We start from the raw sequence: 22,480 nt of genomic DNA on the forward strand, positions 1-22,480 counted from the left end.
TATATCAGTGCATAGTTCCAAAGCAAATCACAGTTATATTTCCAAGTAATTAAGATTTTTTTTTTTTCCCCCAGGGAAATCAGTCAAAATTCCAACTTCTATTGTTATTCAAATCACACACAAAGAACTGCCTATAAGAACTTTAGTTTTGCTTGCTGTCACTGCTATGGTATGATGCGTTTTCTCTACCAAGACAACTGACCAAAACTAAAAACAAAATGCTTTTATAGAATCATGGAATCATTTAGGTTTGAAAAGACCTCTAAGATCATCAAGTCCAACCATGAATATGTAAATATATCATTAAGTCAAAACCAGGTACATCTAATAATAATAAAATGAATAAAACCCAATTAAAGTCCTATTGCTAAAGCAGAAGACAACTGTAAAAATAAAGGCCATGTATTTCTTTGCAATTTGGAAATAATGACATTTATAATTCCTAATTCGACTCAAATCTCCCAGTGGGATATTGTGATGGTATTCCCCACAGACTTTGGTCTTTCATTCTATTCATTTACCTTTGCCTATCACGCTGCTTCTACTGCCAGCTTAGGGCTCAGGTGGCCCTTAGCTCAGGAGAAGGAATCTCCAGAGGGCTGTGGAGGAGTAGGGGAATAAGAGTAATTCCCACAACTGAAAGAAGCACCCCCCACATCTCTGAACATACCGCTTTGTCTTCCCTCAAATCTGCCCATGGGAACATCTTTTGCAGAGCTGCTCTTTCTGTGCTTTCATTAATAGTGACTTGGGACATCAAGGCCATGACTGTGAGGGATGTGTGTACATTGTGCACCTCACTTCAAAAGGTAAGCATATACAAATTGTGCAATTTGCAGACATAAATGAATCATAGGATAAAAATCTAACAATGGTAAGGAGAAAGGTACTCTTCAGCATTTGCTGTGAGATTTTTGATTCTTGGTCTTTGAATCTTTTCAGTGTCAGGCCACATTTAGTTCACACTAGTATGGAGAAAAGTAATTTGGTACTGAGGAGAACTTCTTTAAGATCTGTAGGATACTGACAGAAAAAGGGAGGCTGTTATTAGGTACTACTTAATTTAGAATAATAAAAAAAAAAATCAGCCAAGGGAACACAAATAGTGATTAAACTTAATCAGAACATCTCTGCTAAATTATTAGATAATACAAGGATTAAACCTACAGGATCATTAATAGAGTTTACCAATATATATATAACTAATAGGAGAATCGGTGCAACTGCTCATTTTGAAGAAAGGTATTGAACCAGTTGTTTCTTCTGAGGTTTCTTGAGTGACACGGATGAAGCATAGAAGACATTAAAGGATCCTTTCCACTGATGTAAGTGAAGATAGATTAAGCACATCCCTGATGTGAAGTAGGGCATGGGCTAAATGGCATCTTGAGTCCTCTTATTGACTTTTTGTTTTGTTTGTATGATTTAAAAGATACCACCCTTCCTTGCCTACACTGGTTTTTATTGCATTCTTCTATCATGGGACACATCACTATCATCTCACTTTTTCCTGGCTACTAGACTAACGGAACAAGAAAAGAGAAACTTGCATACTGGTGACAGAAGAGTGGAAGACCCTGCAAGTTTCAGCCTTCTTCAGTTATTGGCCTTTCACGGTTGATGATGGCACAGAATTAGGTGCAGCCTGTGTAAAGTCTTCTTGATTACAGTTTCTTCTGTTACCATGGTTGTTTTTTCATGATGTCCCATCCTCCTCCCCCTTAGTGGGAGACTGTGAATACTGCTTTATGATTTTATGGCGTAAGGCTCCCTTTACAGCAATAGCAGCTTTAAATTGCCTGGTTGGGTAAGATAGAAAAATGGTAGTGCCAATTCTTGGTTTTGTATAACAGCACTTTCTTTGAATTCAAATAGTTTCTAAAAGCTGATGTTATCTTATTCAGCATCCTTAGAGCTTCAAAGGTCACTACTACTATCAAAAGCATTTTCTTCGACTCACTTTATCTTCCACTGAGCTAGGGTTGGCCTCTTCTGCTGGGTTAGAAAATCCACACTAGAAGTTGCTTGGTATTTACTGGATGGATAAACGTAAAATATTAAAGCTTATTCCTCTGTCTAACTTTGAAAAGGCTCTTCCATATTCTTATGATATTTTTCTTCATAAATAACTAGGAGTGAGTATTTCTAGCTCTCCAGAAATTATTTGACACTTACTGTCAAACTCCACTAACTCTGTGTCAGGTTCTTACTTAGAAGCCATTCAGTTCTATCATACCAGCTTCAAATTCACTTTTGTGACCTTCTGAACATGAAAGGCAGTCAGACATTTCTCTCAACTGCTCAAGACTTCAAGGTTTTAATTGCTTTCGTGCCATGCCTGTCGCTAAACTCAGCTGGCATTAGCTCCATTATGATTGTTCTTAAGACTTTTGGGTTCACAGAAATGTGTAAGTAAGAAATCTTTTTGATAGAAAAGGAATAAAAAAGCACAATTTAAAGTTTTAAAACAAAGGGCTTTCAAGGGACCATTTTTACCCTGTTAAAGTCAATGACAATGCATCCTGTGGGCTTGATGAATGCCAGACCAGGTTGTTGGCTCCTAGGCACTCTCTAAGCTAGCTAGCCATAGTAAGCAAAAGCTAATCAGCTATAAATAAAATTATATTGTTTCACATTTATTACTTGGCAGACATACTTTCAAGATAAATATGGTTCTGTTCTGAAAAGTCACTCTAGGAGTGGCAATGTGAAATGGTGTATTTATTTATCACTTTACTCTCTTCACAGATGAATCTGCTCAGTTCATAAACAAAAAATAATGTCTTGTGCCTTAGTACTTTGGATGCAAATGGCATACTTGCAATGAAAGTTAAGCCATGTTCTTTACTGCTTATGATTCATCACCACTGAACATGATCAAGCCCAGACAGATCATAGTTGAGGTAAAAACCACAAATGAAAGGTACTTGTTGTAACCCTGATTTAAAGGTATACATGTAGCAGTGGTTTGGAATGCAGAAACTAAGTTGGAGGGGAGAGGAGGAATAGTCCTTTTAATTCTGGCATTGCATGCATTTCACATTTAAGCTGGTTACCCAGCTGACATCTCCTAATCACACATGCTGGCTGCAGAACACAAATGCTGCCAAAGCAGCCATGCAGTGAGGCTCACTGTACCTCACCTGCTGGTCTCCTAACGAAGACCGAGAGCTTCTGGCCATGATCCTGAAGCTGCTGCATGCACAGACAGCCTCACAGCCTGACTCATTCAGCTTGTGACCTGAAGCAGCATGCTAAAGTGTGAGTACAGGTCACAAAACGTAACCAGACACAAGGCATTGTCACCAAGCAAATGTATCTGTAGTATATCCTGCAGCGATTAGTTGTTATGTCAAGAAAATTTTATTTAATCAATCAAAACAAAAAATTATCAGTGATTGATCTGTAGGTTGGACAGGAGTCGGTGTTTATACAACAGATGTTTCAGTAGCTCTGCTCTCTTGACTGGCTGGGACAGTTAACAAAGCGATGTCAATGACACAAACAAACAAACAAAAAACTCACCCAAACAAACAAAACAAATAAAATAAAAAATAATGGTTAATTACAACCAGACTGTGTAGCCAGAATCCACAAAAAGTTTATAGAAATGCTGTACGTGCTGAATGCCCATTCTGTAACCTGTACCTGTGCTGCTCCCCCATGCTCCTGTGATCACCCTGCATTTGTGGTAGCATGCAAATGCACAGAAAAATGGGCAACACAGTGAAAAGTGAAAAAAACAGATTAATTACTGTGAAGTAAGTTGCATTTAAATACACTGTTGCGTTTCTTTGGATCCAAGAAAGTTCTTAAAAAAAATTAGGCCAAATCTGAGGTCATTCACCCTCCATTTTTATGAACTTAACAGCTGGAAAAGTGTTGTAATATAGACAAAAACACAACAAATATTTGAAATTACTGTAATTATTCATCACCCATAAACACATCTGAGGTCTTTAAAACACTTTTTTTTTTTTTTTTCCTTACTAGCAGCTGCCTTTGCCTTTTCCCTAAGCGAAACAGTTCCCATGTGACTACAACGGCTTTCAGAGTCGCTTCAGGGCTGCTATAATTACATAATGAAATAATTCATTTAGAAAATTTAAGGGCCTTGTCCTTCACCATCTCTACATAGTGATGTGGTAAATTCAAGGGTAGAACCCATTATCTGAATTTACAAATAAATACACGTTGGGCGCATCTCCCCAAGCACTGCAGGAAGCCCCATCCTGTCCAGCGAATCCAAACACCCTCAAAGTCTGATAGATGCTCAATAACCATGTGTGTTGGAACTCCCTTTATTGCTCATGTGTGCAAAATATTCCTCCAAATTCTTCCTTAAAGACTCTGCTGAATTGATGTTTGCTGCTCAGGTGATGTTTGTTAGCACTCAGCTGTGTTCCGTGGAGCAAGATTTAAGTTAAAGCAGTTATAACACTCCCAGGGCTTACAGCCCAGCTGTGCATGCTAAAATTAATGAATAGCATTTAGAGTACTTTGCAAAAGGAGGTCTAAATTATATTTTATGTATACATCTGGGCAAATAAGAAAAACAGGCCGGGTGAAGAAAGCCCCTAAACTCTTATGAAAGATGAGTTAGAAGGTGACAGCATCCGTAATAGCTGCCCAGGAACATAGCCCTAACAAATATGACATGATTTGAAATCAATTTCTTTTATTGATGGCTAACACATGCTAACTCAAATCATCTGCCATTTGCCTTAGGGTAATTGCACATACTCCACATTAACACCAATTAGCTGACCAAAGGGCTGGATGCAGCTCAATTTGCTGATCACCTTGGGAGGCAAAACTGGGAGTCAAGTGAGATGCCACTCAGGACATGGAGTGTCCCATCCATATGCAATGTGTCTGGTGATCCTATGCAGAATACTAGGGACTTTTCTCCATGTCCTGGATGTGTGCGTGCTGCTCTGCTTCAACATCCTGCAAAGCAATAGGTGTAGGGAGGGCAGGAGCTGGGAATGAGGAAGCAAATGGCTGGTTTATGAGAAACTGGGCAAGGTTACTGAGAGACTGGTTACAACTGCCTATGTGTCCATTTTGCAAATGAATGCTACACAGTATAAATCAGATCATATGAAACCTCTAGTTGGCTGCAGAAGCATGATAGCTCTGGCATGCATCTATTTTTGGGCACAAATCTGATTTTTTTCTTCAAGTTCTGTCATATCCCAATCTTAGTCATACCGTGAAATATTACACTCTCAATCGGCTCTCATTTTGCTCTAAGCAGATATACTTTGTAATTTAGTTTTTTCTTCTCCTAGAAAAGAGAAAGGAGAGCAAGGCAAGGGTACTGAACAGGAGCAGAGTGCTCAGGGGGAGCAGAGGAGTACTGAGAGGCATCATCTGCTCACTGGCAGCACTGCAATGAAAGAGCGTGTGAGGAAAACCAACTCTTCAGTCATATTTCCTAATCTGGAGGGACAGGTGGGTGTGGAAAGTAATGACAGTCTGTAATAGCCTTGGCTAGCCATCTGGTAGGATTTTTATTTGCTCTGTAAAATATAGGGAGTTTAATATTGAGTTTAGAAAAAAATAAAATAGTGCTGTCTGAAAATTCAGTCAGGAAAATAGACTTCCAGGAGGACAGAGAATTTATTCCTTCCCAGAAACATCTGATGCATTATACGTGTGTACTTATATATATGTACATATATACATACACATACACATTATGTATCTAATTTTGCTTAGAAAATTTAAAATATCCCAACAATAAGTTTATCAGTAGTGTTGGGTTTTAATGGGCTAATGAGAGTCACAGAATAATAGGAAATTTTTGAAATGTATCATTTTTACACACTGACAGACATATGGGGAGGAATTTAAATGCTGTCTTTAATCAACAGCTTTAGAAGAACCCTTGAGAAGTTGCAAAGCCAAACATTTGAGGTTTCAGCAATGGTTTGGTAGCACAAGGATGGCAGTTCTCAGCCAGACAAAGTTGACCCTCGCACAACTCCAAGCATCATCAGTGTACTTTGAAAGTGAAACTGCAGAAGGGCTCATCCTGTAAGCACTGCTTATCCATTCAGGTTATATCCATTATTAACCTGCAGCTTATGTCTTTTTAGCTCAAAGCTAGAATTAACATGTCCAAGGAGTCTTCATGGAATTGCTTTCATTTGGAACTAAACCACCCAGCACATTACGATCCTCCAGTTCGTTGTGCTGAACAACACACCATGCCTTGCCAGCTCTCTCGTATTTCATGATGCAATTTTAGCTTTCAGCCAGGATTTAAAAAACATTTCTGATGCATCAGAGTGAGGATAGATCAGCAAGAAATACAATTGCTCTGGTTAGAGTAGCTTTAGGTGATTTCTGCTTGTCAGGAAGTGTTGGGACAAGGATGCTCAATGGGGTCAGTGCACCCCACAGAGTGGGGCCAGGTTCCTCAGCTCTGGAGTGGCTCCTGAGAAGTTGGCCATTGCCAGTCAGCAGCAATGGACATCTGAAATGGAGAGCTTCACTAAAACTGGCTCTGAGATACCTGGGACTGTGTATGCAGTTGTACTCACCTCTTTCAAGTCAGTTCCAGATTAGAAACAATGTCTTCTGGAGATCATTAGACACAGACTGAGGTGTTACCAGGATGTAGCAACATTTAGAGGATGTGTCTTGGTTTGAAATGGCCAATGTAGGGACAAACAGACATCCTGTAGGCTGCCTTACTTCTGATGCTGTTATAAAGTGATGGACAGCTGCATGATGATTGAGAACTTCTGCTGTTTCAGCTTTGCTGAGATGTCTATGACTCAAAGTATGTTGGTTTTTATTTTTTTATTATTTCTTTCCTGGTGGTAGTTGTCACTTAATTGCTTGTTCTTACTAATAAGAAGAGTCTTGCCACCTGATATTTTAACTGCTGCCTAATAGCATAGAAAGCTGCTGGCATATTTCTTGATTTCTCTTGATTTCTTGTTATGGAAACTATTCTATCTTCAGTAGTGCTGGCAGCTTTAATAACAGAAGTTTGGGAGAAGTTATTTCTATACTTGGTTCAAGTTAATAGCATAATTGGTCCTGTAATTGCAGACAGTACTAAGACTGGTTTTATTTTTATAGAATTACAGCTGGAAGTTTAAGGATAGCTTTTGCTTCCAAAAAAGTTTTTATTTTCATTATACAAATGATATAAAACAAATTATAAAACTGAAAATTAATTTTTTAGAGAGTAATGCCTTGGAAGGAAGATGCTACGTATAGTAAACTTTAGCCACATAAACCAGTCTTAATTTAAAAGCTTGAGCAAAACCTCTCTGATAGCATTTACATCCCCAAAGATTGTGTGCTTAGGTTTCATCGCTATTTAGTATTTACAGGACTGTGAATAAACACTGCAAAGCTAGCATCTAACTGTAGAAATTTTATTCTTTGAAGGAACAAATCCTCATCTGAAGGACAGGCATATCACACTTTCCACATGCACTGCAGAACTTTTTGACGTAATGGCTAAAGTAAAATATGAACTTAAGCTCAACAAGAATCCCAGATCTTGACTACATTAGAGTCAAGCTACTTGACTCTAATGCTTGAGGTACAAACTGCTTCAAGAAATATGAGGTGCTTGTGTTAAATGACTTATTTTTTTTTAAGCATGGGGAAAAAGTTTGAGGTTGATATCAAGCAGAATGAGAAAGGATTGAGCATCCTACCATAATTTCTACTTTTCAGGTACTTCTCACATATTAAACACACCAATTTCAATTGCAGCTTTAAGCTATTCAAAACACAGAAATAATTTCCCCAAGGCTAGAAAGTACATTGCCAACATATATTACATGAAAAAGTCTCTGAACCATTGAAGAGTAAAATGCACCAGTGGAGAGAAGAGAGGAGAGAAAAAAAAATAATGAAAAAAAGGTGTCGTTAGTAGCTTATTTATTTATTACAAGCTTCTCTGCTCTGAATACTTGGACAATTCCTTTGCATAATTGTTCCACAAAGATTTCAGCAGATGGAGTCATAGGTAAGCTTGGAGCACTAATTGCAAATTCATGCACAAAGGTTTTTGTCCGTTCTGTCAATTCAGATATCTTTTATGACTGTCCCCTGGAAGGCTGTTACACCACAAAGATTACCTAACAGACCGACACAACTCCTGGTTGCCATATGCCGTGCTGCTCGTGGAGGTCAGTGCGTGCGGTCCTGTTGGGAGCAGAGGTGCAGCCAGAGCTGCTGCCGGCCTGGCCCTCGCTGGCAGTGCTGCTTGTGGATGCCAAACCTCCCTGCAGGAAGCACCTGTACTGCTTAATTCAAGGCTCTCACAGCTCAATGTAAATATTTGCCAATGTATTTTCTGATGATATATGGAGATTTTAAGCATAAATTTGCAAATCATTTCAGAAACTCAAGCAATATTTTGTTTTCAGTTGTAATATTTTGAAAACATCCCATGCTGCCTACAATTTTCCTTTATCCTTTTGCAAGAGAAGACACCAAAGAACCTGTTGGACCCTCTTTGAGTAAATGTCAGCAGCTGATGATTCTAAACACTGAATAATCACTCATGAATTCAATATTTATATTAAAGCATTTCTCAATGTGTTCAGACCACAATAAGCACACAGTTCTTTAATCAGAGACTATTTTCAAGACATTTATTGATCATTTAAAAGATGAATACTGATGCTGGTCCTTATTTTTTGTTCTAGTAACTACACTAGAGTTCAACTGTTTGCTCATTAACACATCAATAACAGGAAGATATTAAATAAAAACCTATTTCCTTTATTGATGTGTTCTTTTAGGTTATGATATTTACGGCACAGGACATAATAAACTTTAAGGTGCCTTGTTGGTGTTAGACATATAGAAATTTAGTTTTTATTCGTTCATTTCACAGTCTATCATTTGCATGTTAACTTGCTATTGTATTATCTCTCTTCCTCTTGAAAAATTACAGATATGTTTGGTGATACTTTTCAGTAATAATTTGCAGAACTCTCCTCTCCCCCCCAGTTTGTTACAGAATATGGGCTTGTTTTTATTGAATTGTCAGTACATTTCGTTTCTTTATAAAAACATTTCCTTATGTACTCAACTGATGTTCCTTTATGTCTGCATGCTGGGAACATCTATATTTCAGCTCACTTTGATGATCCTCCCTATATTTAATTCCTGTGCTTTTCATATTCAGTGCACTAATTGGCTTTTCACAGTCTGACTTTTCAACTCTGCATGATAGATCTTATTGCATTAAAACCATTTTTACCCTTGTTTCCTTTCCCACAGTTCAGCTTAGTATTTTTTCCTTTCTATTAGTTCTCTGCTGTCTTCTTCCTGTCAGCAATGTGTATATGTATAGATCAAACTGCTTCAAATTAATGTCTCACCCAACCCTTTTTCCAGCCTTTGAAGGCTTATTTAAAGACTAATTGGCCAAACCTTTTAGCTTCTTTAAGTTTTCTACCTAGGCTCCTCTGCAGCTGTGCAGATTTACAGCACCGCTCTGAACGAAGCTGTGGGCTAAAATGGGAATTTGGACAGCAGGCGTGGAGTCATCCATCACTTGTCCTGTGACAATTGTTGGTACTTGCTTGCATAGATCACCTGTCACAAGAGAAATGGTCTGCATCTGAAATAAGTCAGCTGCTGGACTACAAGTAGGTTACTTAGAGTTTTGGACATGGTCCTCCTTCAGGAAGAGATTTTGTCCCTTCAGTGGTGTTGGCCTTGCAGTGTGGGTGTCTGAGCTCCAGGTCTCGTTGAGCCTGCTCTGTGCAAGGCAGACCCCTCATCTGGGTATTCACTGGCAGTACTGCACTAATGACTGTCTTCTGGCCCATATTTACTGAGCGAATTCTCCTGCAGTCCAAAGCAAACATTTCACAGCAGGTAACTGGTGCTGAAAAGATAAAAGAAATACTATTGATGTATGTATATATAAACAAGAGCCTATCCTCTCATAACAATAGGGAAAAAAAAAAGAAAAGCAAAAGCAGCTATATTTCATGCAATATTTACTTCTCCCATCTTGTCTCTTACTATCTTCTTGCTCTTAGACCCCTTCTTTATTCAAAAATATTTCCCAAAGCCTTTATCAAGGAAGTAATACCTCTTATACCTCTAGCAATACTCTAAAGGGATGAGTAAAAACTCTTCTCTCCTTTGTACATCTGAGTCCCATATAGGTAGTTCTCACTTGGCAAACAGGCAGATACAGTAGGTAAAAGAGGACATGCATGTCAAATGAAATTCTTCCGGGATAGCTAGCTGCAGTCTTAACTATAAAATTGTTCCCAGTCAATGGTTACTGATGGCATAAGCCATGCAGAACATCTGTCACCAGCTCAGCAGGGAAACTTGCTTCCTGGTTGCTTCTTGACACAGCTGAAGGGGCAGCCTGGTCATGAGGAGCCTCTTGCTGCAGAAAGCATCCTTGTTGTTGTCCCACCATGACCCTGTAGGACTGTGCTGTGCAGACTGCCTAAACCTCAAAGCTCACATTTCATTTCTAAACAAATGTTTAAGAGCCTATCACTGGTTTTATTTCTTTCTCTTTATTTTGAACCAATGTTCAAAAAGCAATCAGGATAAACTTTTAGGAAAGAAAGTCTGGAAACAAAGTGAAGAATAAATTCAGTAAAGCAAAGACTCAGAGTTTGTCTCAGAAGATAAACAGAAGAAAAGAAAAAAATAAAAAAAGAAAGAAACAAGATTTATTAGCATTGCTTTAACAGGCTAAAAAAGCTGTAAAGAGTCTGTAAGTTATCAGAGCTAGACCACATTTATCCAAGCCTTTTATCAGAATTAAGGTAGATATCTACTAAAAAACAATGCAATATATAAGTTCAGGGAGGCCAGAAGAGACTGTGGAAAATGGAAAAAAACAGGTTCATGCGGGGAGTCTTAGAATATTAAAACCTAGGAAATTGCAATGTTTTCCCTCACATCTTGAAATTGCTTCGACATTTGGTGGTGGCTGACAGCAAAGTAGGGAATCATTAGAGATGGTGAAGGGGAAAGAAAAGAGGGATAGGAAATCTGCTTGTACGTAGGTCAATGTTTCTTACCTGGCAATTTAGAGAAGATAATTCTGATGCAGTACAGCCATGAAATCACTTTAGTCATGCACTATGGCAAAACAATCTATGTGCTCATAGAATAAAAGAGTAGCGAAAGTGACAAATAGGTCCAAAATCTTACAGCTAAACTGTTACATATTTCATCTCTTGATATAAATACCTACTTCAGCAGATTTTTTTTTCCTCAGTATGCTGAAACAATTGCAAATACAAGTGATAGAGCCTGGATTTTACCAGGGAAGGAGGGGCAGCATGTATCTGTTTCCTTATAAATAAGTTGGTTAAATACACAGACTGACTTAATTAGGAGATAAAATATAGAAATTGAAAGCTTTGCTGCCTATTATGTATATTAGGTAAACTCATCAGTAGTGCTAGATATAGAATCGGGATTGGTAGATCCAGTTCTACTCCATGTTGGTGCAGCCTCACCTCCAGTACTATGTGCAGTTTTGGGCACTGCAATATAAGAAGGACAGAAAAATATTGGAGAGTGTCCAAAGGAGGGCTGTGAAGATAGTGAAGGGCCTAGAGTCCAAGATGTGTGAGTATGAACGGCCTGCAGTTCCCTCACAGGGAGCGGAGGGGCGGGCGCTGGGCTCTGCTCTCTGGAGACAGTGACAGGACCCGAGGGAACGGCATGGAGCTGGGACAGGGGAGGGTCAGGCTGGGGGTTAGGGAAAGGTTCTGCACCCAGAGGTGGTTGGGCACTGGGACAGGCTCCCCCAGGGTCACAGCACCTAGCCTGAGTTCAAGGAGTGTTTGGACAACACCCTCAGCATAGGGTCTGATTTTTGGGTGAACCTGTGTATAGCCAGGAGATGGACTTGATGATCCTTGGGGTTCCCTTCCCACTCCAGATATTCTAAGATTCTAGTGACTAGTGGCCAATCAAGCTGAAAACTGATTGGGAAAAAATAAAGCAACAGGCACCGTAATCACCCTAATGGGGTAGGGAATGTGACAGACTGAAATGGAAGAACCAAAGATGAGAGTGTTGGGCAGTGGCAAGTGGGCTGAATATGGTGCATATAGGAAGGTTAATTTACGCACTGGGGACAGAAACAAAATAGCACAAGTTCTGGACATGGCATGGTAGATCAGCCTTTTCTCTACACTGCTGACCTTTCTCATTCAGTACCATCTTGGAGGGTTTGTCCCCACTTGCAGTTTAGAAGACAAAAATGGACAGGATAGGAGGAAGAAAAATAATTCTGGAAACCAGAGTGGGTTGTTTTCATACCTCATTTGAAAATCTTGGAAATGTGAAGAAAGAATAAAAAGCATTTTGCTTTTGCTGTTCTTTGAAGCATCTTGCTTAACACGCTGTCACACCTTCTCTAAAACTATCCACAGATCTTCCTCTCCAAAACCTGCATCGTCTCCACTCCCCAGCTCCAAGTACCACTCAGGGCAATCCTGTTGGTCACAGACGCCCACACCAGCTAGGGCCTTATGGTCACAATAGAGTCAGGCATGGGTTTACAGGTGGATTTGCTGGGGTTTGCAGCTTGGACTCGGCATGCAGCCAGTCCTGGTTCATGCTGTCTGTGCCAGGCACAGAAAATGCCTTCGGTGGGGAAGGTTTTTTATTCTAGCTGCCAGTCCTAGAAACAGGGCTTGCAGATGATGGGGGAGAAGGTAGAAACCACTTGTGTTGTCCCTCCTTTCTTTCTGTGTGAGTAATTAAAGATCAACATTGCTTAAATTGCACAGCAGCACGTCCAAAGGTCTGCACAACTGAGCAGCGCAGTGGAGCTGCTCATTTAACTCTGGCTGGCTCCAGATGGTGCAGGCTCCAGCCTGTGATTTCGCCAAGGCTAATGGGATTAAAGAGCAAAAAACTTTCTTCACTGAAGTAAACAGAAATGACAGGCTGAATAATACATAGCTTTAAGGTTCCATTTTAGATGGTTGAGCTGACAGAAATTGTATCCTCTTTGTCTGAAGTCAGAGTCTTTCCCCTTAAATTAAAATGACTTCTGATTAATGCAATCAAAGCAAAAGCAAAAAATGATTTGTGGTCACATAATCACTTAAAAATATCTAACATAAGTGTAACTGCTTGCATAAAATAGGCAAAATATAATATGTTCAGTAAAAGAATTTTCTTGTAATATAACCATCAGTATGCGAGTACATCAGTATGCGAGTACAAAAAGTTGCATTTTCCACAGCAACTTCTATTAGTTTAAATGCAATATGACATATGAAACAATTTCAGGAATGTTTTTCCCCTACATTTATTTGGTTTGCCTTTATGTATTCATGACAGCGCTGTACACAATTGTTATCGTAGTTTGTTGGAAACCTTTACACCTTGCATTCTTTGGTACTTTATCCAGCACTGAAAGCAAAATGGTCTGAATGACAAATCTATGCATCTAGAAAGTGTTGGGAAACTTTCTTTAATTCTTCCCAGCACTCTGCCATTGCCAAGAAAATGCTCTACTCAACCGTTCTTTGTCTGAAAGCATTACAGTTTTACAAAGGTAAATCATGGAAATGTCTATGTGTCAAATCAAATAATTGAAACCAGAACTGTGGACATAAGCTGTCTGAATTTTCTTTTCAATAACAAGAAAAAAAAAAAAAGAGGGCATTTTTAAAAGATGAAGTCTAGAAAATGCCTGTGTTTTCCTTTTGCAGCCCCTTTCTGCCCCCAGCCCAGTGTTAGCTCTGGACCTTCCATCCGAACCTGAACCCTTGCCCCACATTATGTCTTATGGCCAGGCACTTCTGTCTTTCCCCAGGCTAAGAAATGCTCGGGAAAGAAGTCCTTTTGCAGACCTTTGTTTCTTTTCTCATTTTTACCCACTAAATCTTAATTACACAACTGAAGACTTCTAACTTCATAAAATTCTAAAAAAAAATGCACTTCATGTTTATGAAGTCCTTTGTTAGGGAGAGAGAAGATTTAGGGGAAAGAGACTGAAGCGTGAAACCATTTGGCGAATCTTTTTGTAGTGATGCAATTTTTGCTTCTAACCTGAAGGGGACTAGATCCATCTCAGAATACATAGATTTGCTAATCATAGTAAAACTTTTGTATTTTTTTTTAATCTTGAGATCATTTGCATCATTCTCTGTTTGACTTGTGTGGGGAGAGGACACTCAAATTGTGTTCCACCACCTCAAAATACCCAATAGGAAATGTCTAGATGTCTCAAATGAGACTAGACCTGCTCAGCCCCTGCTGAACTGGGGCTGAGAGGTCCCCAGCCCCTTTGATGTGCCCGTTCACCCTGGAGAGCACTGGGTGGACATGGCTGAAGTCCTTTTTTGAGCTCCTAAATCAGGGTCAGCAAAGATCCCAGCTATCGCAGGTTTACAGTTAGAGGTGAAGGCAGGACAAAAATCCATAACAGTAATTTCCCACAATAACCACACATGTTCTACTGCTGAGATCTGATTTTTTTTTTTTTTTAAGCCAATGACCTACCTTTTTTGGTCACTAAAACCGTGGCTTTAAAAAATCTGTGGGGAAAACAGCCAAGGGTAAAGTTTGGCAGAAGCTGTATGAAGATGGTGGTGGTTGTGAATCCACTGATATGTGCATAGATCACAATATTGCAGTGTTGCAGCGGTGATAGTGTCAGTGCATCTTTCAAACTCACATACACAGAAAGTTCTTACAAACTTCTGAATGGCAAAGCTGTTATGTTGATTTGTTTTTTAAGTGTTTCTCTAAATAATTTTGTGCAGAAAAAAATAATATCTGAGAATATCACGTAGCTATTTAAAAATTTGTCTTCTGTTCTTGAACAAACTTGCCAGTTGTTATTTAAAGCTTTTCATTGAAAAGTTTGGCTTAAAAAGAAATTTTCTATTTCAAGAAGTACAAGATGGGACCCACTTAGATTCTGTGAAATGAAAAGGCAAAGCCCACTGTAACACTTCAGCTTTTTTCTTCCTTTTACTGTTATTTTTTTGGTAACTGTAGAAGTGCTTAAAAAGTTATAATGACTGTTGTTGTAACTCCAAATGTCATTTGCTGCAGGGTAGACTCTGCCCTCGCTTACATCTTGGTAAGTATGCTGTAGGCTTTCAGTGAAATTGTTTCTAATGATTTCGATTCCTAGAGATTGACACTTTGAAAGGCTAACTGCTGATAGCATGACAAAAGAAATTGAAACCCAAATACTACCTTTGTCATGTGTTTTTATTCATGAAAGCACTGTGTCATTGTATACCTGTTTTATTTTCTAACAGACCAGTTTGTGTGCATGTCAAAACCAAATTAAAGTAGCAGTGTGTCTGCCATACCAAATACATTAATTCTTTTGAAACTGCTTTTCCAATGATTATTATTTCTTTTTGAGGAAATGGGTACTTTTGAAGGCAACAGCATGTGTTAGCAACAGCATTATAAATATTTGTTACTTTAAGCAAGAGTTGCTCCTATTTGCTGGTAAAAATAGAGAACAGCTTTAGAATTTCATGAAGTTACTGCTATTGCTGCCTCAATGTAGTGTAGTCACCCTTCAATTTGTGGTATCGGGGTCTAGCAGTTTCTTTCCCGGTCTAAAAAGTAGTATTTTTTGAGAGAGAACATAAAAGGTATAGTAAATTTAATAAAATTATTTCAAGCATAGGTATTCAGTAAATATAAAGGAGAAGGCATCCAACATAAAAAGACCTTTTAATTCAGAAAGCAAAAGCCAAATTACAATAATACAAATAATAAGCAAATTAATAGACAGAAGGCATTCCCTTTCCAAGTTGAGAATATGGTTTAGTTCATATGCCTCAGTAGCATACATGAGTCTTTGAGGACCTGGGAGGGGAGCAGCTAAATTGCTGGCAAGGTGAAAACTAGAAATCAGTAATTGTCCCTGATTTCCAGCAGCTGACTGAAAGGTCTTTTAGGAAGCCACAGAGATATCTGGCTGCCTGGAGGGGGGCAGGAAGGTCTTGGTGCCCGGTTTGATAGAGGTTAGTGTTGTGTTTATTTTTATTTATTTATTTATTTATTATATATCTATCTATATATTTAAGGGGAGAACAAAGCAATATTTTAAGTATGGCTTGGAAGTGGGGGTGGTGTTTTCTCCCTGCCTGCATGGATGTGACCAGGCTGCAGACATCTGTGCCCGTGTTCTTGGCTGGGCTGCTCGTTGCGTGTTTGGCTGCTGTTGGCCAGGCTCAGGAACCTGCTGCAGCCATGTGGCTTGGTAGTGCAGGGACTGGGCTGGGTAGCTCTAGTTAAGCTTCAGGGAAAGTAAGTTCCACCCCAGGCAGACACAGTACAACTGTGCAATAAGTTCTGTATGGCTATTTTGCAGTTGAATTCCCTACTGTCTTAGGGAAGAGGGACAAACTGTGCAGTTACAAGCATTGGACTGCTGCTGGATTCTTCCTGCAGAGCAAGGAGAGGTGGGGAGGAATCTGCATTTGCAATATGGATAGTTCAACCCTCTGCAGATCTTGCTCTTACATTTTATCCACTGTCTCTGCTCCTCTCTCTCACCCACTGAATAGATTTGTTCTAGAAAATGTCAGTTCCCCATTAGGTTCCCTTTGCGATGGCTATGAGAAGTAATACATAAAAATCTAGGTTAAAAAAAAAGTAATTGTCTGTGGCTAGGGTGTGCGAACCAGGACGAGTGGCTGGTTCCCTGTTCAGCCCGCTGACTGGTACAGCACTGCGTGCCCTGATGCCACGGTATCACAGCAAAGGTGGGGGCTGCTCTGTGAGGACAACTGCTGCAGGGATCTGATGCTCCAACTGTGTGCTTCCCACAAAGCCATCAGCCCTTCCCTCATTGCCACTTGTCCTGTGAAGCTGTGAAATCCTTGGGGTGAGAGCCTGGGTTCCTGCCTCTGAGTAAGGTGTGCTTGGGTGCTTATGTTGGGCTCTGTGCAGGTGTCCCATGGTGAGTTCCTGCTGTGGGCTGATGGGTGCCACCTGCCTGGCTCCTTTCAGCAGTGCAAACGTGCTGCGGGCTGCCAGCTGCTGTGCCCTGCCATCTCTGTGCCCTCCCACCTGGGTCACGAGTTGGCGGATGAAGTATTTATTGGGTGTCTGGGGAGCAGCGCTGTCTGTGAGAAATATTACCTGTGTCCCTGCGGCTGGCGGGGCTTGAAAGGAAATATTTATTTGAACTGCTGCTCGTTTTCTGTCCTTTCCTTGGTCTTCATTATGCATTGTATTAGAACAAATAAGCATGGAGTGGAGCAGTGATGAATTTCCTTAATTGTGAGGCTCTCTTTATGCTGAGACCTCTCATCTTTAGCTTTGCTAGCGCTTTGCATGCATTACGTTTGACAGCAATCAAGTGAATGTTATCACTGTCTTTTATCTTCTTATAAATTGTAAAAAGGGAAAACAAGGCATAGATGTAAGGGTGAGATGCTGCTGTCACAAGGAGGCGTGCTACCTGGGTTAGATAACCCATGCCTACCACACCGTAATGCACGTCTGCCACACGGGTAAGAATTATTTCATTCTTGGCTCTTGGTCTAGCAAACACCACTGCCTTTTAGTGAGCTGTTCACGCTCAGACTGGGCTTCTTGATTTGCTGTGCTAATAGTTTTAAAGCACATTGCTTAGCTCAGTGCAGCTTTCTGTAATACTCAGCACTGCTGGGCAGAGAGAAAATACAGATGTTATCTGCACGTAGTGTATAAAAATAAGATAACTTTATAATATCTGATGGCAGGGAGGGACAAGAGGGGAGTAATACAACTCTCTTGCAGAGGAGGTCTCTTCTGTAAAAGCTTTAGAATAGCTGTTTGCTCTGTTTTCTGCTAGGTGCAGCTGGATGTGGTTGGGTAAAAGGCAGGGAGGTTGTGCTCCAGACATTCACGTACAACAAACAGTCGGATCAATATCAATCTCTGCAGCCTGGTGCTGTTAAAAAGGATCACAAGCGCATGTTGTTCCACTGCATTTGTGCCCACAATAGAAATTAAAGTGAGTTGAACGATGCTGTAGCTCCTGGGATGCTGCGATAGAGAAACAGAGGGCAGCTGAGACAGCAGGCTAGGGAAGGTGCAAATGGGAATGATTTGGCTCTGTTGTTGGCCACAATGAGCTAACTCAATTCAGGATGAAAAAAGAATAAAGAGGGAGAAGTGTCTTTAATGCTGATGACGCTAATACAGTGCTAATATAATTGGGGTGTGCATTGTCTGCTCTCTAATGATATGCTCCTGATTGTGGTAGAAGTGAGGCAGATTTTGGAGCTGTGCATCAGCAGTTGGGAAGGAAGGCTCTTGTGGTCTCAGTGGGAGGCCTTAGCGAAATGGCACTGCATCTGTGCTGTGGATAAAACTAGAGTAATACCTAGAAAAGGTGTCTCTTTTTTTTTTTTTTTTTTTAATTAGATTTTCATTTGAAGAGATGTTTGCATCTCTTTTTATACGAATCATAAAACAGTTTGGGTTGGAAGGGACCCTAAAGACTACCTCCTTCCACCCCCCTGTCATGGCAGGGACACCTCCCACCAGCCCAGGCTGCCCAAAGCCCCATCCAGCCAGGCCTTGGGCATCTCCAGGGATGGGGCATCCACAGCTTCTTGGGGCAGCTTGTGCCAGTGTGTCTTTGCCCTCATAGTAAAGAATTTCCAATATCTAATCTAAACCTACCCTCCTGTAGTTTAAACTGTTCTCCCTTGTCCTTTCACTGCACTCAATGACAACTTTTGGAAGCGTGGATGGTGAATGATGCAGACAAATTAAAACCTTTTTGAGGAGCTGCAAGAGGACAGGCACTCTTTAGTAGTGTATAGGCACCAATATGAGGGTATTGGAAGATAGAGAATGCAGTTCCCAGGTTTTTAAATTGATGCTCTGAGATTATCTGAGATTATTTCGGAGCTTTATACTGTCTTTTTCCATTTTTCCTCCCTCATGTTCCATTTTCCCCTATACACTAATATCTCATTGGAAAATATATAAAAATCAGTTTGTTTATCCCTTTTCTGGGCAGGTTAAAGATATTGTTGCTACAAAAACTTGGAAGTGATGAGTTGAAATGGGAAGATAAACTGTTCTCAGATGAACCTTTATATTACGGTGATATCCTTTCTACCTGAAGTACCCCTGCAGTGTGTTTCACAGGGAGACAGCAGTGACAGTGAGACTGGTGGATCTTGACTTCAGTGACAGGAGAGAGACAGGCATTTGGTGACAGGAGGGAGTTGTCAGATGGATATGGCCTGGGAAATCTGCAGCTATGAGTTTGCTTCCTTTATTTTAGGAACAAATGTTGATGCCATCTGTATAAAGAAGCAGGGTGACTGGCCTGGAAAGAGGAAGGAAAAGCTGTTCTGGGCTGGAGGGGCAGTTGATGGTGGATGGGGCTGGCCCCTTCTTTTTTGGGGAGAAGGCCAGAAAGGGGCCCCTGCTGCTCCAACCCATGTCAGAAAGCAGCTGTAACCCTGCCGTGGTGGAGGGTCTGGAACTTGCACATTTTTGCTGCCGCCGTTCCCCAGCCTCTGCTGCCTCCCTTCAGAAGCAGGACAGGGAGGTGAGCAATGGAGTCATGCTTTGAAAAGGAAAATAAAGGCCTGGCAAGGTGTCTCTAACAGTGTTTAATGCTGGTTGAGCCTTGTTGTAGTCCGTGTGGGTTTGTAGAGCTGAGTGAGGTCAGCTGTGAATATCCAACTTCTCTGCAGCTGCTAAACCAGGGGGATACTCCACAGGTGCTGAGTGCCTTGTAAAACAGGGCTCGGTTGGTCTGTGCTTGCTCTCTTCATCTGTGTCAATGCCCTGGACTTGCATGAGTGCTCACAAATGCTCCTGTGGGTAAGTCTGGTCCAACAGCACAGCGTGGTCTGCATTTAGATGTATGCAAGTAGGAGATAGCTTTGTGTTGGAAGAGCCTGTGCTTGGCCAGCTGGCTGGGTGTTTGGGCAGTGGTGTCTTGGGCAAGTTTCAAACCCATGGGAAACAGCTTGGTTTGATAGTTAAAATTTCTTTAGATTAGAAATATCTTTGCGGTGTGAGATGTGGGTAGCTGTTTGCACAGCATGTAGCTGGACAGGTTCATAGATGTTCAGCAGGTAACTGGTAAGGAGCTCAGGACAGCCTCCAGCGCTGAAAATAAGATTTTGGAAGTTGCTGAATGTATGAAAAAAGTGATAAGTTTAAATATTTTTCTACTTTATATTCATATAAAGATAGCAGTTCTATCATTTGATGGACTGCATGTGTATATGGGTATAGTGAATTGAAGAATCAATCTTATTTCCTCAGGCCTGTTTTTGATTCTGTGTAGTGCCTTGTTTCAAATTCAAGCACACAGTCACTCTGCTGTCCAATAATATCACAATGCAAAAGCCGGTCCTGGACATTTCTTCATAGAACTCTACCTTTATATCATTTTTCCCTTCTAAGATTAGCTGTAGGCTTTTTTTACTAGACATAGCTCAGTGCTTAAGACCAATCATGAAGGATCCATCTACACCATTTTTGACCCACAGTGTTTGTTTTTGTCATACTAAATCTTCCACACTGAATTTGAAATGTTCTATTTCCCCAAGAAATGTCTTGACTATAGGTGCAAAGCTCTGTAGCATGAAGAATTTACTCCAGCCCACAGATCTGGTATTTCTTACAGCTTTGACGCTGTCCTTGGCAGCAGCTCTGTTTGTATTCTAGCACTGATTACTTGTGATGTAGCTAATGAACTCCCTGCACTTCAACAGGCAATCTTATGCTGCAGAAGTCTTGCATTGGTCATAGGCTAATAAAGTTAGGGCAGTAGTATTAACTCTTTGATTCGATGCACTTCATGTTTTATTCACGTTTTAAAGTATTTTTTATGCCATTGTTCTAAATTCACCTTCTAGTTTTTAAGAAAACTTTCTAGCTCATGGAAAAACAACTCTGAAAGAATGAATCTCCTTGGGGTGTGTAGTATTTTGCTGTTTCAATTTATAGCTTTTAGAGTATGCCCTTGGTAAGACAAAATTCACACATCTAATGTTATTTCTGGAGTTACTAGAAATCTTGCCTCTGATTCAGTCCTATGTGAGACTAATTTTCAGGGATGTTGTTAAGGTCATATTCTGGTCTTGCAGAAATGCTTGAACAGTGAACCATTTTATTATATGCTTTTAGCCACCCTGTGTGACATATGGGTCACTGGTTTGATGTGTTTTTAGGTATATTTCAGTGTTAAATTCAAATAAAATTAGCCTAGCTAACACTTAGATCTCAGCACATTACATCAGAAAGTTGTAGACTGACTAAAAAGACTATAAATAACCTAAATGGGCCAAGTAATCCCAAATTGTAAATAAGAGTTGAGGTGAAATATGTTCACTTCGAAGTACTTCTTCAGGCAGTGCTGTAAAGGGTTGGGAAAAACTTCTGCAGTTCATTTAATTAAATTTGGAAACAAACAAACAAAGGCTGCAAACATCCTTCTCACGCGATTGGATATTGTGCCTTTGCAAGGTAATGTGTATGTGGCTTCAGGGAGAATTCAGCTCCAGAATTCTGAGTGGTTCCAAATATTTCACTGCAGTCTCCAATACAGAAGAGCAGAGCTAATTATTTCACTTACAGCTGTTCTTTCTCCCCAAGAGAGGCAATGTAAGATAAATTGCAGAATTAATAGATTGTTTTAATTCTTGCCTGTATCCACTCTTCAGTGACTTCTTTAAAATGCTCTTGAAATCTGTTTAGTCATGTTTACTTGGTGTTTCTGGCTTCCTAGTGAAGGATAAAAGACAACTTGTTCTAAAATTCCAACTGTATTGCCATAAAAAAAAAAAATCAATCTGGTAAGAACTGTTCTTGATATATGCTGTAATCAGTAAGTTTCATTTATTAAAATGAAATAAAGATGTAACAATGAAATGCGTAACCTAAATTCTGTAGGAAATGTGGGGTGATTTGTGTGCAGGCATCTAGCTTTTACTGGATCTGCCCTGGGTGGTCCTGGATTTTATGGCAGACAATAGATACCTAATTGTCCACAATTAATTGTATTTTAGGATTGGACTGCTGCTGGTGAATGGCCTCCTGGAGGCCTGAGAATCACTTGCAAAGAATAATATCCTTCATGGGAGCACCAGCTATCCAAATAGATATATTTACTGGTTACGACCTTGGTTCAGGCAGGATTTGTTGGCTGATGTTGGGGTTTGAATGGAATTCAAAATAATTACTCTTGTTTATGGATAAACTGTTCAATTATATTACAGAATGTGATAAGTTTAGTGGATTTTACTTGGTACCTGGGAAACAGTGATGCAAGGAGATATTTATGCAAATAAGACTAGCATCTGTAGTCACATTTGTTGTGGGAGGTGGATGGGTAGGTGGCAAATAAACCTAGGAAGGCTATTAATGCTTCAAATCGCCAGTTGAAATTAAAACAAAAAACTAGCCCATAATGGCACATCCATGCTATGGTGTAATTATTTTTAAATATGAGCTTGAATTGAATTTAATCAGAGAAAGG

General features: G+C 40.1%; 2 long non-coding RNA genes across 8 annotated transcripts in view; both read left to right on the top strand.

Moving 5' to 3' along the window:
- The first annotated feature begins 4,753 nt into the window (after positions 1–4,753).
- On the top strand, positions 4,754–6,155 carry LOC110353012 (uncharacterized). 2 transcript variants are annotated; one of them, XR_002402906.1, is made up of 3 exons: positions 4,754–4,827; positions 5,295–5,457; positions 5,880–6,155. It is a non-coding gene; the product is annotated as an uncharacterized lncRNA (long non-coding RNA). The 2 variants fall into 2 exon arrangements; XR_002402904.2 differs by having other exon boundaries at positions 4,806–4,923.
- A 9,748-nt stretch (positions 6,156–15,903) lies between these two features.
- Positions 15,904–22,480, top strand: part of LOC106017591 (uncharacterized) — a 125,038-nt gene continuing 118,461 nt past the window's right edge. For 2 of the 6 annotated variants that reach the window (XR_011810158.1, XR_011810163.1), the window contains exon 1: positions 15,904–15,995. This is a non-coding gene — a long non-coding RNA (uncharacterized lncRNA). The remainder of the gene's footprint in view (positions 15,996–22,480) is intronic. The other 4 variants (XR_011810162.1, XR_011810157.1, XR_011810161.1 and 1 more) reach the window with 3 other exon arrangements.

Source organism: Anas platyrhynchos, chromosome 6 (genome assembly GCF_047663525.1).
Source record: "Anas platyrhynchos isolate ZD024472 breed Pekin duck chromosome 6, IASCAAS_PekinDuck_T2T, whole genome shotgun sequence".
Taxonomy (NCBI): Eukaryota; Metazoa; Chordata; class Aves; order Anseriformes; family Anatidae; genus Anas; species Anas platyrhynchos.